The 16816-nt window shown below is 47.0% G+C and overlaps 1 protein-coding gene and 1 non-coding gene across 2 annotated transcripts in view; one reads left to right on the forward strand and one right to left on the reverse strand.

Moving 5' to 3' along the window:
• Positions 1-16816, reverse strand: part of LOC146822470 (NACHT, LRR and PYD domains-containing protein 3-like) — a 580768-nt gene that overhangs the window by 403613 nt on the left and 160339 nt on the right. The window lies entirely within an intron of this gene.
• LOC146822471 (U12 minor spliceosomal RNA) lies at positions 2862-3011 on the forward strand. Its single transcript, XR_014964427.1, has one exon. It is a non-coding gene; the product is annotated as a U12 minor spliceosomal RNA (small nuclear RNA).

Raw genomic sequence — 16816 nt, forward strand, 5'->3', positions numbered from 1 at the left:
GATATTGGAGTCCCTCCTATCATCGGGGCAATCCCCTCACTGGCAGACACGGCAGCAGGGAGGTCAGCCGTATATAAGGAGAACAAAAGGGGTGCCAATAAGCAGCCTTGTTTAAGGCCATTCCGGGATGGTATTTTGGCCGAAAGCCCCCTTTCGCCCCCCATTAAGACCCTGCACCAGGTCTCAGTGTGCAGAGCCCGCACCAGTTCCAACAGGGGGGTAGGGACACCAAGCGTCGCCAGTTTTCTCCACAGCGTTCCACGATCTACTTTATCGAACGCTGTGGAGAAATCAATGAAGGCGGCATATATTCAATTTTAGTCATAGTGGTGGGAGGTAGCGGCAAGACTGGTCGTATTTATATGCACTGGCTTGTTCTGTCACACCTTGTATCTTTATTTTAACTGCAGTATTTAAACACCAAGTGTCTGCATATGTGTGAACTTGCAATGATTTTAAGTAATTATTGCCTGCGTGGAAGTTGGGGAAGAAGCTCCCCGCCTCCACCCGACTTGTTTTGGTGCTTTTCTCGTCTCTCTAAGGTCAGGGGAAGCGCTCATTTCACGGGATCGGCATTTTTCAAATCCGATCCCGTGCTAAGGGCCGCCATCAGACTCTGCTTCCTCTTGCTCCCATGGCAACCACACGGCTTGAGCAGGAGCTCTCCTAGAGCCGCACTGGGTTACCATGACAGCGGGAAGGGGCGAAGTAGGACGTGAGCCGGATCAAGACACCAGCTCGCGGAGGAGCTTGCTCCATGTATTTTAAAATACAAAGAAGAAAGATAAAGGTGACTCACCCCTCCATAATACTGTGATGAGTCACACTCCTCCTCAATGCCGGTTAACCTTCTTTCACAGTGGTTACCGGTTCAATCAATAAAGTTAATTTACCCAAAAAAAGGAGAGAGAAGAAGGGCAAAGGGGTCACACGGACTACCAAAATAAACAAGCATTTGCAATGCAATAGGTCTCGCATTTGCAAAAGTTTAAGCTATTGGCATTGTTCATGACAATGCCTTTTTTATCTATTTTATAAAACAAACACATAAATAAATGCCATTACCATTTACAATGCCAATAGCTAGTGTTGCATTATTATTAGCAATGCCAACTGCTCACACTTTTATAATGCGAGACCTATTGCATTGCAAATGCTTGTTTTCCTTCTCTGCCCGCCCGAGCACGGCCGAGCCTTACTACAGCATAACAAAGGGGAGAGGGCGGGTGGCCTCTGTGACTGGGGGCAGATCACAGGTAAAGTGCAGGGTAATTTACTTTAGCGCCTTCGTGCGCTAATGGCCCTGAGAATCACAGAAGGGAGAGGGGAAGTTCTTTTGTCCCCTTGTCCCCCCAACCCTTGTCCCCTGTGTCCCCCCACTCCAAAATCTGGGGGGATACATCCCCCTCATCCCCCACACTTCCTACGCCCATGGGTAGGAGTTACTTGGCTGTGATGACTTTCCCTATTTTACTACAATGAAACTGTCTCAAGTGAATCGCGAGATCGTCCCCGGGAGATGGTAGGCTCCAGTTCAGTGCCTTGCCGCCATCTTCCCGGCAGCGAGACTTGTTCTGCGCTACTACTGCGACGATAGAGCTAGGAGTATTACTGTGCTGTACAGAGTCAGACCCGCCTCCTGGATTGCTTTAACAGCACCCGAAATTAGTCCACTGCTTAGGGTGAAATCATGCATTTAAAAACTAGCGAGAGTGTGGCGTACTGCAGAGGGCTTGTGAGAGCTCAGAGCTGCCATCTTGTGTGGAAGCCAATCCGCGCCACCTGGCAGATTCTATCCTGACTTCCAGGAGAGATCTCTTCTTCAATATGTTGATATCCCTTGCCCAGAAAACGTATCTTTTCTCCTGAATCTTAAATGTGGTTCATTTGATGCTGACACCTTTTTAGGTCTCGCCTACGCAGCGCGCATGCGCTACTTAGGAAAAGACCTTTAGCAATCGTTTCAACTTTGCTGACAAAAACGTGCACGCATTGCATTAATTTGAATGCAACGCGTGCACGTCTGGCTATTCCCTTGCAGGAGCAAGCTTTGATACCATATGGTGCTCGCTCCCGCAAGGGAAACAGGCGCAGATCTCCTCCTATCTCCCCTCAACGTGAGGCGCGCGCTTGTCTTTTGTTGATTTTATAGCGCAGGTTTTGCTCTAGGTAGTTGAACGCTTTACACAAGCGTTAGGTTACTTGCATTACACACGGGCAGATTTTTTAAATATATATTAATTACCCGCAGGTTTTTTACGTGATTTGCTAGGAGTAACAGGCTGTTGAGCCGAAGCCGGGATCTGGTTCTCTTGTAACGCGCTGAGATGCTCTCGGGTCAGCGTCGCGATTAGTGTAGGTAATGGCCCTGTGATTCATGGAGATGAGAGGGGAAAATTATTTTGTCCCCTCCACCAATGCCCCTTAGCGCTAAATCTGGAGGATATAACACCCCTCCTCCCCCTGTCCCAAATATGTGTGTGTACTTGCATTGTTCTTATGCAATTCTCTTCAAAGACTCTAGATGGCGGTGAATTCAGCAGCAAGTGGTGTTTCGAGTTCTCGATGCGTGCACGTCACCGCCAAGGAAGGCGCCCGTTCAGCCGCCATTCGTAGTTATTTACCCTAAGGTGCCTCACCGCTTCCCAGGAGCTACGCGACATTCTAATTTACATAAATTTGAGAAGGCAATGTAGCGGTTTTGAGTGAATTGTGATTGAATAGTGAACCCTTTCTCTGCAGACTTTAAATACAGTAACCCTTTTAAGAGTTTTTTCAAACTTGCATATGGCTATAGTTTCTCGCTCTCACTTACTAGAGGTTTTACTCCTCAGTGGTTTCTTCTCCGCCCAATATCTTGTATGCCTTAAACTAATGAGTAAGGAAAATAACGATTTTGGGTGACGCCAGGATCCTCACTCATAATGTGAGCGGAATTTTTGAACGGGTACAGGTTGTCCCGTGGGTGACCCGTCTACTTCGCAGGATGCCCTGGTGCAGCGATCTGCCCGGCCCCATACTAGTTCAAGAAAAGATAATTAGGCTTTAAAATATATAATATTTGCACATCATGTAAAAAAGAATTCTATTCAAAGCTAAGTATGATATTTTTTTTGTGACAGTATCTCTGCGTAGAATTTATTCTTTTTACGTCATTTGGCAAACTGTGACTTTAGAGTTTAGTAAAACGATTCCTAGTTCTTTATTTCCGTTATGTTATGTTATAGACGACCAGTAATTTTTTTTGGTCTAGCTTTATGGAGCAACGGACGGAACACCTATTGTTAACTTTTTTTTAAATACAAAGTATACATGTAGCGGAAGCTGGCTTCGCCCAGAGGAATATTTTTGCCTCTTCTAGTGCCATCCCCTATGGGGTGCTTGCATTGTAATGCTTTAGGGGCAATTTAACACCTTAAAAGTACTCTGAACTATCACACGTTAAAATGATCATCTCAATGATGCTTTGTATACTGAAAGTAACCAAGTTCATCATGTCTTAAGACGGTGGCAGTTTAAAACAAGCATTGGCATAGCCAATAGGTTTTGCTTTTTTTGACCTTATAAGTATTTAGTTATGCAGCACAATATCGTTGGAGCAAAAAACATCAACTGTTGCATGGCTAACACTTATAAGGTCCCAAAGGCAAGACCTATTGGCTATGCCAATGCTTGTTCTTCTTCTTAGAAATTGCCTTGCCACTTTCAATGCTTTATTTAGATAAGGGAAATTTCTTAATGGAACACTTATTCTGGATATTTTTAATGTTATATTTGAAGATCTTCTGTATTTTCTTTGTAATAATATGTAAATTCAGATTGCTTGATCCTATTAATATATACACATTGATTATATATTTACTCAAAATTTGCTAACTGATTTGATTATGATGTGATTTGACTACAATTGAAAATAAAACCCTTATGGTTGGAAATCATCCTTTCTGTCATTTCTTTGGAGCCACATTGGTTTCACAAGCAAAGGTCCATACGACCAGTTAGGGATTCTGCTTGATGATTACCCCGAGAAATTGAGATTTAATAAACTCCACTCCATCTCTGTCTCAGCACCAGGGGTGGGTCCTGCAACTGAATCTCCACAATCTACACCTCCCAGCTTGGAGGCTGAGTGGAGACAACTGAGTCCCTGTCTATTGTCACCTCAAGTAGTGGATGTTATTCTCGCAGCTAGATGTCCTTAAACCAATCCTATTTAGTCAGGTTGCTTGTAGAGGTTTGTAGTCTGGTGTAGGGTCTGTCACCATGATTCCCTGCATGCTAAACGTTCTGATATGGTGTTTTTTCAGTTGTGGGCACAGTTAAGGGTTAAATGTCAGCCCTTAGGCATTTGTAAGTTTACCATATCAGCCTTCTCTTTTCAATTCACCTGTGTGATGTTTTTGGGAAAAAACCTTTTCCTTCAAATCCTTTCGCCATGCCGCATCGGGACCTTAACTTGGTGCTCACCGTTCTAATGTGCACACTGCTTGAAGCCATGCATAGATGCTCCTTATGGCTTCACGCTATCAAGACAGTACTTCCCATTGTGACTGCTTTGGGGGCCACATGAGCAAACAGCAGCCTCTTCACACTACTTGCTTCCCAAACTGCTGTTGAGAACACAGAGAGCCTTACTGCAAATGGTAGTATTATCCTTTCTTGTCAGACACACCGATCACCCTTCTCACCTTCTTCTCTCTGTCACATCCCTCAAAAGAGGAGGCGATGCATCTACAGCCTCACCCGAAGAGAGCCGTGAGCTTTTACAATAAGTCACAAGAGAACACCATGTGGATGACCAACTCTTTGTAGGGTTGTCTCTGGTGCCATAAAAGGAAAAGTGGAGCAGAAGAGAACTCTGTTCAGGTGGATCGTCCTTTACATAGAATTGGGCTACTCATTGGTCCAGAAGGTACGTCCCCGAAGACCTGCATGTGCCTTCCAGAATGGCCAAGGCTCCTTCAGTGGAGTTGGCAAGAGGGTGCTTGTCTTGGACACCTGCCAAGCTGTGACATGGGCATCCTTGCATACATGCACCAGACACTATTGTGTTCACACCCAAATCTGCTCAGAGAGACATTTCGCCTGCTCAGACCTGCAGAAATACACTACATTTTAAGAAGTGCTGATTGGTTATGTATTCTAAAGGCGAGGAATCTGCGGTTAAAAGTAGCCATCAGAGGAAAGAGTTACATACCTTTGGTGAAACTCTTTCTGGTGGAGACTCTAACTTCAGGTTCCTCACCTCTCCCCGTCTCCACATTCTGTGGAGTGGATGTTGGGAGTGGACGTCTGCACGCCTCTAGTATGATTCAAGCACATTGACATTGTTATAACTGATCTGCCTCTTAAAGTTCAGAGGGAGTAAATGAAGAAACAACTGGCATTAGAACAAAGGAGCAGCGCCTATATGTGGCTCTGTTCAATGACTTCCGGGATGATGCAAAGCCGCTGCTGAGCCACGAGATCCTACCTGGGGACACGCAGGAGTCTTTGTTGCAGCGGTCAAAGTGGGGAAACAATGTAGGGGAACTGTGGCCAGAGAATCGGAGGGTGGGAATAGCCCAAAGTTGAGATCAGTGGGCGGAGTTAGAGGCGTGGCTTGAATGGGCAAAACATTCACATTTTTAGTATATGTTTGGCAGTTCACTGACCAGGTACAGCTTATTGTGTTATTTAATTCAACAAATGGATACACACTATTATTTAAGGTTTAATATGAGCTATTGACATTCAAATACATCCACAAAGTGGGATATGTTTCCATTCACAGAATGTCCCAAATACTCTTAAAAGTGGAAGCATAGCCATTTGTCTCGGAGCCATGGAGTTTCTGTCATCAGCACTTCTCCTCCCTTTTTTCACAGAGCAGTTAAACCATGAATGGTAAAACATCCTAGTTTGCAAATGTTTCCTATCTACTTATGGCTCTGCCATATTTCCACATAATACAACATCTGCTGCATAATCTGACAATTTTAACTAATAAATAGTTTGTAGCTCACTCGGATCAAAAGTTACAAACAAATGTGACTTGTGTTGCTCTGAAGTGGACGCCGCTTTGCAGTGGTTGCTTGATCCCCTTTCTCACTGCTGCAGTTGTATTTTACACTGATACTAATAAGGTAAAATCTTTGCAGAGACTGTTAGCAAGTGTAAAAATGTCAAAATAAAGTATCAGGAAATATACTGCATTAAGCTGCAGGCTTTTCTTTGCTGCATAATTTAGTCAACACTGAGGCTTCATTTTGTCTCCCTTTGCTGCATAATTGGAGTGGCTCCAAAGCAGGCAGCACGTGTTAAGAGTGCTTGTGCATGAAGCAGAGAGACTGTGAAGTTTGCAAGCTTAGTTTAGTGTGCTTGCAAACCCTGCATTGCCAATCCCTGGTTTCCGCTACTACTGCTGAAACAAAGTCAATGGAGGTACCAATGGGTGAGGCGGACTGGCCTCAAAGGCAGGGCCAGCTTTAGTTCTGGCTCCCTGTGCAACAATGTTTGTTGGTGCCCCCCAATGACCACCTCAGTCACGGATTTCCTCACTACCACACTTTAAAGGTTCCCCTCAAGTCTCCATAAGCACACTCTCTCTCAGATGCATTCAATTTAATTTACAGCACCACTCATACCAGTGTAGGGTGTCAGAGCACTTTACATCACACACATTACACAGACACAATCAATTATATGTGTGTAAAGCATTGTACAGGAAATGTTACATGAGACTAAGGACTACAAGATGTAGGAGTCACATGACAACCATACTAGTAGGCAGGATAGTTTAATAGTGATTGATCTGGAGAAACACAACCTCAGAATTTAAAACATAATACCATAGTTGGGGATTGTTTTTAATAATCAGAATAGATTTCTATCCAAATGAACACCTTTTGCAACATTAGGATAATCAAAGACTGGGGGGAAAAACCATGACGCTCTTATTTTTCCCTTGCAGTTTGCATGCAGCTCTTAGCTGACAGTTAATAGCTCACTGTATGTTAGGATTTTAATTTATAAACTGCAAGTAACAAAAGCAGTAACCCACTGATCTATTTACGTTATGTGCACTTTGTGATCTGCGTGGTACATGTTCTTTATAGCAGGCACACTAACCCTCTGCGCTACCTTTCAATGAGTCAAAACTTCCACTAGTCAAAACGCTGACCTCTCTCTAGGAAGAAAATTAATCACCATAGTTATCATGACATTTTTATTGTTGCTGACGCCCCCACCCAATGTTTGCACCCGGTGCGGTCACACCGGTCGCACTGCCCTAGAGCAGGTCCTTCTCAAGGGTCCTGTGACCTCAGTGGCAGAGTCACTGTTGTTCTAGGGTGTGCTGCTTCAAAGCCTGTCCGCTAGACTGGAGGTGAACCTCAGTATGGATTGTGGTGGACAAGCCTTCAAGGTGAACCCACACATTGCCACCGCCAGCATCCATCTACTGGTGCCAAGAAGCAGTGCTCGAAGGCCGTTGAGGGCCTTCTAAAGTCTAGCATGGGAATGTGCTCCCTAGAGACAAGGGTCTGGGGGGACTGGTCATGAAGGCTGAACCTGGTTCCCCAGGTCCAAATTCGGCAGCTCTGACTATTGTGCCACATGCTCTCCCCCCCTGAACACCACACTGCCCCACTCAAAGAAATTTGCACTTCCTTCAACTACAATCCAATTGTGCCCTGCTATAAACACCTGGATGCGGCTGGATTCAAATTACGCACTAGACAAGAGTAATATGCTGCCTAAAAAAAGACGTGGGTCCCTTGCTCACTTTGCCACTGGATTCAAGCTAGCCTGGCTGATGGCGGCTGTTAGCCAGAAACTGGTCCCAGGATGCTTGTTTCCGGTCCAGGGAAGACATGGCTTGGCAGTTCGGGCTGGACTGTTCCAATGAGGCACAGGGTCAAGACCGATTTGCATATAGCTGCGTCTGAACTGGGGTGGCGGAGTGAGCTAAAGAACGATGATGGATTCAAGCCAGATCTGTGACGGGGGGTGAGTGTTTGCAATGTTCAGCACTCCGTCCATCATCTCTTTGTGTTTGCTTTGTTCGCCCTAAGTTGGCAGGGTATGCCCAGACTTGGGTCCCTTGCTCACTTTGCCACTGGATTCAAGCTAGCCTGGCTGATGACGGCTGTTAGCCCGAAACCGGTCCCAGGATGCTTGTTTCCGGTTCAGGGAAGACATGGCTTGGCAGTTCAGTCTGGACTGTTCACATGAGGCACAGGGTCAAGACTGATTTGCATATAGCTGTGTCTGAACTGGGGTGGCGGAGTGAGCTAAAGAACGATGATGGATTCAACCCAGATCTGTGACTGGGGGTGAGTGTTTGCAATGTTCAGCACTCCGTCCATCATCTCTTTGTGTTTGCTTAAAAAAAAATAACACCATCCTGGAAAAAGCAAACACTCATAGGGAATGCAAGATTAAGTAAAGCATGTGAAATGTAAGCAGGAACAACATGGTTACCTTAACGCTTTTACACTCATTAATCAGAAATCAGTGAGTGCTTTTGCCTGAAAAGTTAAGGGCAGGAAGGGACCCGTTTTAATGTCCATTGCTTATATCCTTACAAAAGGTAGGCAGTATGGTTTAAAAAGACCACATCCATTAACACACAGCCGCGGTGCACATTTTGTTTTCCAGTCCACTCTTCAGTCATGTATTGCAGGACCTCCAGGATTGGTGCACTTCCCCACCTGGGAAAAACAATTCTGTTCAAAGAAAGACAAGAAAATAAAAGTAGCGCTTCACTGGCAAACTCTGTCAAGTGATGCTGATGTGTTTGGGTGTGCATAAAATCAATCTGGCCTCTTTGCGACCACTCTGTCTTGCTTCATTTAGTTATTTATTTATTTTTCATATTTTGAACCATTTATTCCTGAGTCTGCACTTTGGAATAGAAAAATTTCAAAAAAAGACAACATTCCCTGCAAAAGTGTTTTTCTTTTTTGAATCCATTTCACAGGGGAACAAATAAATGAAAGGAGAAAAGAGAGGTTGAGAACTGTAGGAGAGTAGGGTCTGCTATCCTATGGTCACCCCAAATTTTTGCTTTTTGCTTCACTGGTTTTTGACAAATTGAGGCTGTGGGCCTGCCAATCAGACCCCCAGCCTGTTGTTCTCTCTAACTAAATTGACACTATGCACCCTAGGTGCATAACCAATTGGAAGTGGATCACCCTGTGAGCCCCTGTACCAGTGTACACTAGGTACCCAGGGCATTGGTGTATCTAAGGCCTGCCAAGGGCTGAAGCATGTATTATGCCACCCCAGGCTTGGCCTAACAAATTTGACACAACTGGCTGATCACTCAGCTGGGGTAAGTTGGTGTAACCACCTCTTACTTAGGTGTAGTATACCTATACCTAACCTTAAATGGGACACATGTTAACCTATAAGTCACTCCTATGGCAGGCCTTGACAATCCTGAAGGCAGAGTGCTTGGTTCCATGTGAGATGGTGCTCTGGCATGAGCTGAGCCTGTCTGCAGTGGTCGGAACAACTTCCTTCTACTGTTTCCAGATATCGTCATACCATATACTCTTAAGTGCATTATGAACCTCGCGGTTAAATGCTATCTTTGGTTTGGCTTTATCAAAACATGTCAAGTAAGGTGTCATACGAATTGGAATACTAACCCCTCGCCAATTCTGGCGACGGGGTTAGCATTCCACCCTTCTAGAGGGACACGACATGTACAGTACCTGAAACCCGGGTAAAATCAGACATAGCCTCAGCTCCACAAAATGGATGCTGCCACCACAGACACAAGTCTGCCCTCCTGCTGCTGGGAGTCCTTCCAGCTTGGGAGGTGTGGACAAAGGGTTTCCTGCCAGGGGAGGTGCGTGCACCACCCCAGACAGGATTTTGTGTATTGGTCAGGTAGGGCTTGAAAGAAACCAGACATGCCTGAGGCTCACAAGGAGCCTCGGTGCATATGCCAGTTCAATCCGGTCCTGGGGCACACCAGCCCTGGACCTGGGGCGAGCTGGACAAAGGATTGGGGGTGTAACCACCCCCCTTCCTGGTCCCACCCTTAGGGAGGGACCTAGCAGGTAGTCCGGCCCCTAGAATCCGCTTAAAGGTAGGAGCTGTGTCCTAAGACTTCAGACATCCTGGAATCAACTTAACCACAAGAAGAAGATGGGAACTTCGACGCTCTGCTGCACAGAGGACTGAAGGAAATCTCCCCTATGGTCAGGGAGTGACCATCTTGCTAACGCAAGCACCAACCAGCTATTGAACGTCTGCTTTGCCGCCGCCTCCTGCTGGAGCCCGAGTCCAGAGCCCGACAAGACCTGGACCTCCAGACCTCTCACCGCCCGATCCACAGTCCCTGAAAAGAAGGAACCCGTGGAGGCACCGAGACACGTGGAGCCAGCCATCTTGGAAGACCGACGACAAGCTGCAAGCGCAACGACAGAGGCTCCCTCCAAGTTGTGCTTTGGGTCCTGAGAAGCCCAACCATCGAGCAGCATCTGCACCAAAGGTGAGCTCTCCAGCATCTCCACGATCTGCGTGGGGCCCCTCTGCACTTTGCATCTCGACGCGCCTGCCCGGTCCCTGGCCCGTTGGCTAGTGGCCATTTTGGCGACGAAACTTGAAACTAACGACGCTGGTCTGATTGCTCCAGACTGGCCCTAGCTGCTCTCCAAAAGAGCAGCCCCTCTGACCTTGCTGGTCAGAACAATCAGCTTTCCTCTCTTTCCACGACTCCTGCCTTTGCCAAGGCTTGTTTGCTTCTTTTGAGTCGCCGACACTGCCGACAGCGAGAGCCTGCGTGGGACAGCTCGTGAACCGACTCCTGGACGTCGTCGACCTTCAGGGACCACGTGACTGCGGAGACAAGCTACCCCTCACCACCTGTTTCCACCCGACATCGCCTGGTACCTACCTGGTGCCACGCCGGTCACTGGCTAGTGACTGTGAACACTGTCCCCTCTGCTTTCAGGTCTTCTACAACTCCGAACCGCTCTTGGATCCACCGCATCTCTTCTGGACCGACCGCCTGCAGCATCTTTGTCATCAGGCTCCATTGAATCGATAGAAGAAACCCGACGCACTTCGAGACCTGTGGGTGAGGTAAAGCTGGCACTCCGGTGCCCAAGTGTAGAGAATCATCTCTAGTGTCTGTGTTTCAAATCTTAAGATCGTAGTCCATTCAGAAGACCCTTTCTGCAGTAACTTTGTAACTTTTACGCACCCATTGAAAACCTATGGGAGCCCGCGTGTAACTTTCCTCACTGCACACGCGACCCGTGGACCTCCTGGTCACTAACTGAAGTTAGCTCCTTGTAGGCCCAGCGATTCTAGAGGCCCTAGGCCTTTTCACTTTCCTGTTCGTGGTACTTATACCACTATTTTAGTATAAGGTTTGAGTGGCCACCAGGGCCCATCCATATAAAGTGCAACTTCTGTATATTATAACATTGACTTGTTTAACGATTTGTGCTCCCGTGCTCATAAAGAGTCTAGGGGATACTTTGAGAAATAAATACATATATATTTTCAATATATATCTGTGTGGTGTCCTTTCATTGGTATAAAGGGGGGTTGCATTTGGTAAAACAGCCTGCTTAACACGCTTTAACGAGTTTAGCTTCAAAGACTGCTTAGCCTACGCTACCACTAGGGCAGCTAGTCCGAAAAGTTTGACTTACAACCACACCATAAGGGTTGCTTGGCATGATACAAGGTGGTCACTTTAACTAGTGAACATCATATACCAGGCCAACTTCTCACATTGGTGAGCAGCGGTTGGATTTGAGCTTGCTGTGTTTTACCATTGTAATCTCTTGGTTACCAATTGAAAGATCACATAGGTACCTGTAGGTACATATAAAACAAGATAGATATACTTAAGTTCTACTGAACTTAGTTGTTGTAGAGCAAAGGGAGTAGCACACCCTGACTACAACTACTAGATAGGTTTAGTAGGTAAACCCAAGTGTAGGTAGATTGCAACACATCCACCCACACTTAAGAGCAATGGAGGGGGCAAGAGGGGTCCAAGGTACCCATCTCTGTCGAGAGTGACCCCCAGAGGGCACCAACTCTCTTTGCTACCCTAAATCAAAATGAGCTCAGGCAGTTGGCAAATATCAGGGGCCTTAAACAGCCCAAGAACCCTACTTCTGCTGAACTCAGAGAGCTTTTGCAAGCTGATGAAGATCAGAAAGCTCTTAAGAAAGCCTCCCAGTTAGGCCCCTTAGGGACTGGAACAGGAGGCCCCCCTTCTGAAGATGCTACTGAGGTACCCCTTTCCAATAGTCACCCCTTAGATGAGATTCATACTACAGAGGATGAAAGTGAGAAGGGTAATGATACAAAAGGTAGTGAGGATGAAGGGAGAAATAGCCCAGTGCCAAGTACGTGGCCCAGCTAACCTAAGGCTATTGGGGACTGACAATGGGATCATCCCATTGGATCTCCCCAGTGGACTTAACCAGGGGCTTGGGAGGCAAAGGAATCACTCAGGTGAATCTAATGCTTCTCATGCCTCTAGAGGCTCTCAAGGTCACTCCAGAAGGAGGATGACCACCCCTCAGAGGAGGGAACATGAGGCCAGAATGCAGGAAGCTCAGCTGAGAATCAGGAAACAGGAGCTAGAAGTAGCTCTGATGGAAGAGAAACTGAGTAAGGCTAGGCAACCTAAAGAGAGTGGGTCTATACCCACTGGTGGCAGCATTGTCCCTAAGGACAAGGATAGGGTCTTTGACAATAGGAACCTGTCCAAGGTTGTGCCCCCCTACAAAAGTGGGGATGACATCCACAAATGGATGACTGCTCTTGAGAGAGCCTGCAAAGTGCAGCAGGTTCCTGAAGACCAGTGGGCAGCAATCCTCTGGCTCTCCTTTGAAGGAAGAGGCAGAGACAGACTCCTCACTGTTAGGGAGGAGGATGTCAGAAACTACAGAGTCCTGAAGAGTGTCCTAGTTGATGGGTTAGGCTTAACCACTGAACAGTACAGGTTAATGTTCAGAGACACCCAGAAGACACAGACTCAGGACTGGTCTGAATACATTGAATGTGCCACTAAGTCTTTGGAGGGTTGGTTGCTGGGAAGTAAGGTATCTGATTATACAGGATTGTACAATTTGATGATGAGAGAACAGATTTTAAATAACTGTCAGAACCAGCAACTGCATCAACACTTGGTTGACTCAGATCTGACCTCTCCCCAAGAATTGGGAAAGAAGGCAGACAAATGGGTCAGAACCAGGGTTAAGCAAAAGAACCAGAACCAGGGCCAAGGGGGTGATCAGAAGAAAACAGACCAAAAGGGTGGAGATCAGAAATCTAAAGACCAGAAGTCTTCAACAGGGCCCCAAACTAGTACTAACGAGGGTGGGTCCCAGCCAAAAGGGAAGAAGAAAGAAGGTCCAAAGAAACCCTGGTGCAAACATTGCAAGAATACAACTCACTGGACTAGTGATTGTAAGAAGGGTGGAGCCCCCAACACTGTTGCCCCTAAGGCACCTGCTCCCAGTACTACTGTTAGCAGTGTTGGTCCCCAAACAAAGGGTGTAGTGGGAATCACTATGGGAACTGAAGGAGATTCTGACTTAGACAGAACCCTGACACAGGCAGTCTTGATCTGCGATGGGCACATGGATTTGTCCCTGACTGTGAGCCCCAGTAACCTGGGCAAGTACAGACAGACTCCTTTAATTAATGAAAAAGTGGCTCAAGCCTACAGGGACACATGTGCCAGTGTCACTATGGTGACACCAGGCTTTGTGGATCCTGGACAGTACATACCAGGTGAGAATTACCTGGTGACCAATGCCAGCAATGCTACTACTTCACATAGTGTGGCAGTTGTTAACTTCTCATGGGGAGGGGTAACTGGCCTCAAAAGGGTTGTGGTTAGTGCAGACCTCCCAGTAGAATGTTTGTTGGGCAATGACCTAGAGAGTTCTCTATGGTCAGAAGTGGAGTACAGGACACATGCAGAGATGTTAGGTATATCACCACATGTCCTTGCTGTGACCAGGTCACAGGCCAAAAAGTGCCTTACTGAACCACAGGTCTTGGATCCTGGAACAATGGACCAAGCACCTACCAAGAAGAAGAACAGGAGGGTTAAGGCAGTGCCTTCCCCCCTGCCTCAAGGTGATGATCAGCCTTCCCAGGAAGATGATCTAGAGGACCCTGAAGGAACTGTCCCTGAAGAGCTTGAACTTGATCAGGTTGAGTTTCTGGGGACAGGGGGACCTTCCAGGGCTGACTTGGGGCAGGCTCAGTTAACCTGTCCATCTCTTGAACCCCTCAGACAGCTGGCTGCTGCTGAGGCTGCTGGGAATGCCCAAGGTACCCATAAAGTGTATTAGGATGAAGGGCTCCTTTATTCAGAGGCTAGAGACCCCAAGCCTGGTGCAACCAGGAGGTTGGTTATACCTCTGCAATTTAGGGGCTTCCTTCTTACCTTGGCCCATGATATTCCTTTAGCAGGACACTTAGGCCAGAACAAGACTTGGGACAGGCTTGTCTCTCACTTTCACTGGCCTCACATGAATGAAGATACCAAGGAGTTTTGTCGCTCCTGTGTGACCTGCCAAGCCAGTGGCAAATCAGGTGGCACAACAAAGGCCCCCCTAATACCACTACCTGTGGTGGGGGTCCCCTTTGAAAGAGTGGGAATAGATATAGTGGGTCCCATGGATCCTCCCACTGCATCTGGGCACAGATTTATACTGGTGGTAGTGGATCATGCCACCAGGTATCCAGAGGCAATTCCCCTTAGGACCACTACAGCGCCTGTTGTGGCCAGGGCCCTGCTGGGAGTATTCTCCAGAGTGGGGTTTCCTTAGGAGGTGGTTTCTGACAGAGGTACCAACTTCATGTCAGGATACTTGACAGCTATGTGGAAGGAATGTGGTGTCAACTACAAGTTCACCACCCCTTATCACCCACAATGCAATGGGCTTGTTGAGAGATTCAACAAGACCCTAAAGGGTATGATCAAAGGATTACCTGTAAAGCTCAGGCGAAGATGGGACATCCTTCTACCCTGCCTTCTGTTTGCTTACAGAGAGGTCCCAAAAAAAAGGGGGTTGGCTACAGCCCCTCTGAATTGTTGTTTGGGCACCCTGTAAGAGGCCCACTGTGTTTAGTGAAGGAAGGATGGGAGTTACCTCTCAAAAAGCCTAAGCAAGACATAGTGGACTATGTACTTGGTCTCCGCTCCAGGATGGCTGAGTATATGGAGAAGGCATCCAAAAACCTTGAGGCAAGCCAGGCCTTACAGAAAGCTTGGCATGACCAAAAGGCTGTCTTGGTTGAGTTTCAGCCAGGACAGAAGGTATGGGTGTTGGAGCCAGTGGCCCCAGCAGCACTCCAAGACAAATGGTCTGGACCCCATACAATCCTGGCAAAGAAGGGAGAGGTTACCTACTTGGTGGACCTAGGAACTCCCAGGAGTCCCCACAGGGTACTCCATGTTAACAGGTTAAAAGCATATGTTGACAGAGCAGACATGGGCTTGCTCATGGCTACAGATGAGGGACAGGAGGAAGAGAGTGACCCTCTCCCAGACCTGTTGTCTCAGAACCCTGAGGATGGCTCAGTTGAAGGAGTGACCCTTGGAGGCAACCTCACTGATCATCAACAGATTGAATGTAGACAGGTTCTACAATCATTTCAACACATGTTTTCCTTGATACCTAGCCAAACTGACTGGTGTACCCATGTGGTGGACACTGGTGACAGTCTGCCTGTAAAGAACAAGCTTTACAGACAACCTGACCACGTCAGGGATTGTATAAAGGCTGAGGTACACAAAATGCTGGAATTAGGTGTCATTGAACCCTCAGAGAGCCCCTGGGCTAGCCCAGTGGTTCTGGTCCCCAAACCTCACACCAAAGATGGCAAGAGAGAGATGAGGTTTTGTGTGGATTACAGAGGACTCAATGCTGTCACCAGGACAGATGCACATCCTATTCCAAGGGCAGATGAGCTCATAGACAAACTAGCTTCTGCTAAGTTTTTGAGCACATTTGACTTGACAGCTGGCTATTGGCAAATCAGATTAGCTGAGGAGTCTAAGGCCAAAACAGCATTCTCAACCCCAGGTCGGCATTATCAGTTTTTGGTGATGCCCTTTTGTCTGAAGAATGCACCTGCCACCTTCCAAAGGTTGATGAATCAAGTCCTTACTGGGTTGGATGACTTTTGTGCAGCATATCTTGATGACATTGCTGTCTTTAGCTCCACCTGGGAGGATCACCTGATCCACCTGAAGAAGGTACTTGAGGCTCTGCAAAAGGCAGGCCTCACTATAAAGGCTACTAAGTGCCAGATGGGGCAGAGTAAGGTTGTGTATTTGGGCCACCTTGTAGGTGGAGGCCAAGTTCAACCACTGGAGAGTAAGATACAATCCATCAATGACTGGTCTCCTCCAACCACCCAGACTCAAGTTCGAGCTTTCTTGGGCTTGACTGGGTACTACAGGAAGTTTGTTAAGAACTATGGGTCCATTGTGACTCCTCTTAATGATCTGACATCCAAGAAGATGCCCAAAAAGGTTCAGTGGACAGTAAGCTGTCAAAAGGCATTTGATGACCTGAAGAAGGCCATGTGCTCTGCACCTATTCTGAAAAGTCCTGACTACTCCAAAGAGTTTATTGTCCAAACAGATGCTTCTGAGTTGGGTGTGGGAGCTGTGCTGTCACAACTTAATGTAGATGGTCAAGACCAACCCATTGCTTTTATTAGCAGAAGGTTGACCCCCAGAGAGAAGAATTGGTCAGCTATTGAGAGGGAGGCCTTTGCTGTGGTGTGGGCCCTGAAGAAGCTGAGGCCATACTTGTTTGGCACT

The sequence above is a fragment of the Triturus cristatus genome, chromosome 6 (genome assembly GCF_964204655.1).
Source record: "Triturus cristatus chromosome 6, aTriCri1.1, whole genome shotgun sequence".
NCBI lineage: Eukaryota > Metazoa > Chordata > Amphibia > Caudata > Salamandridae > Triturus > Triturus cristatus.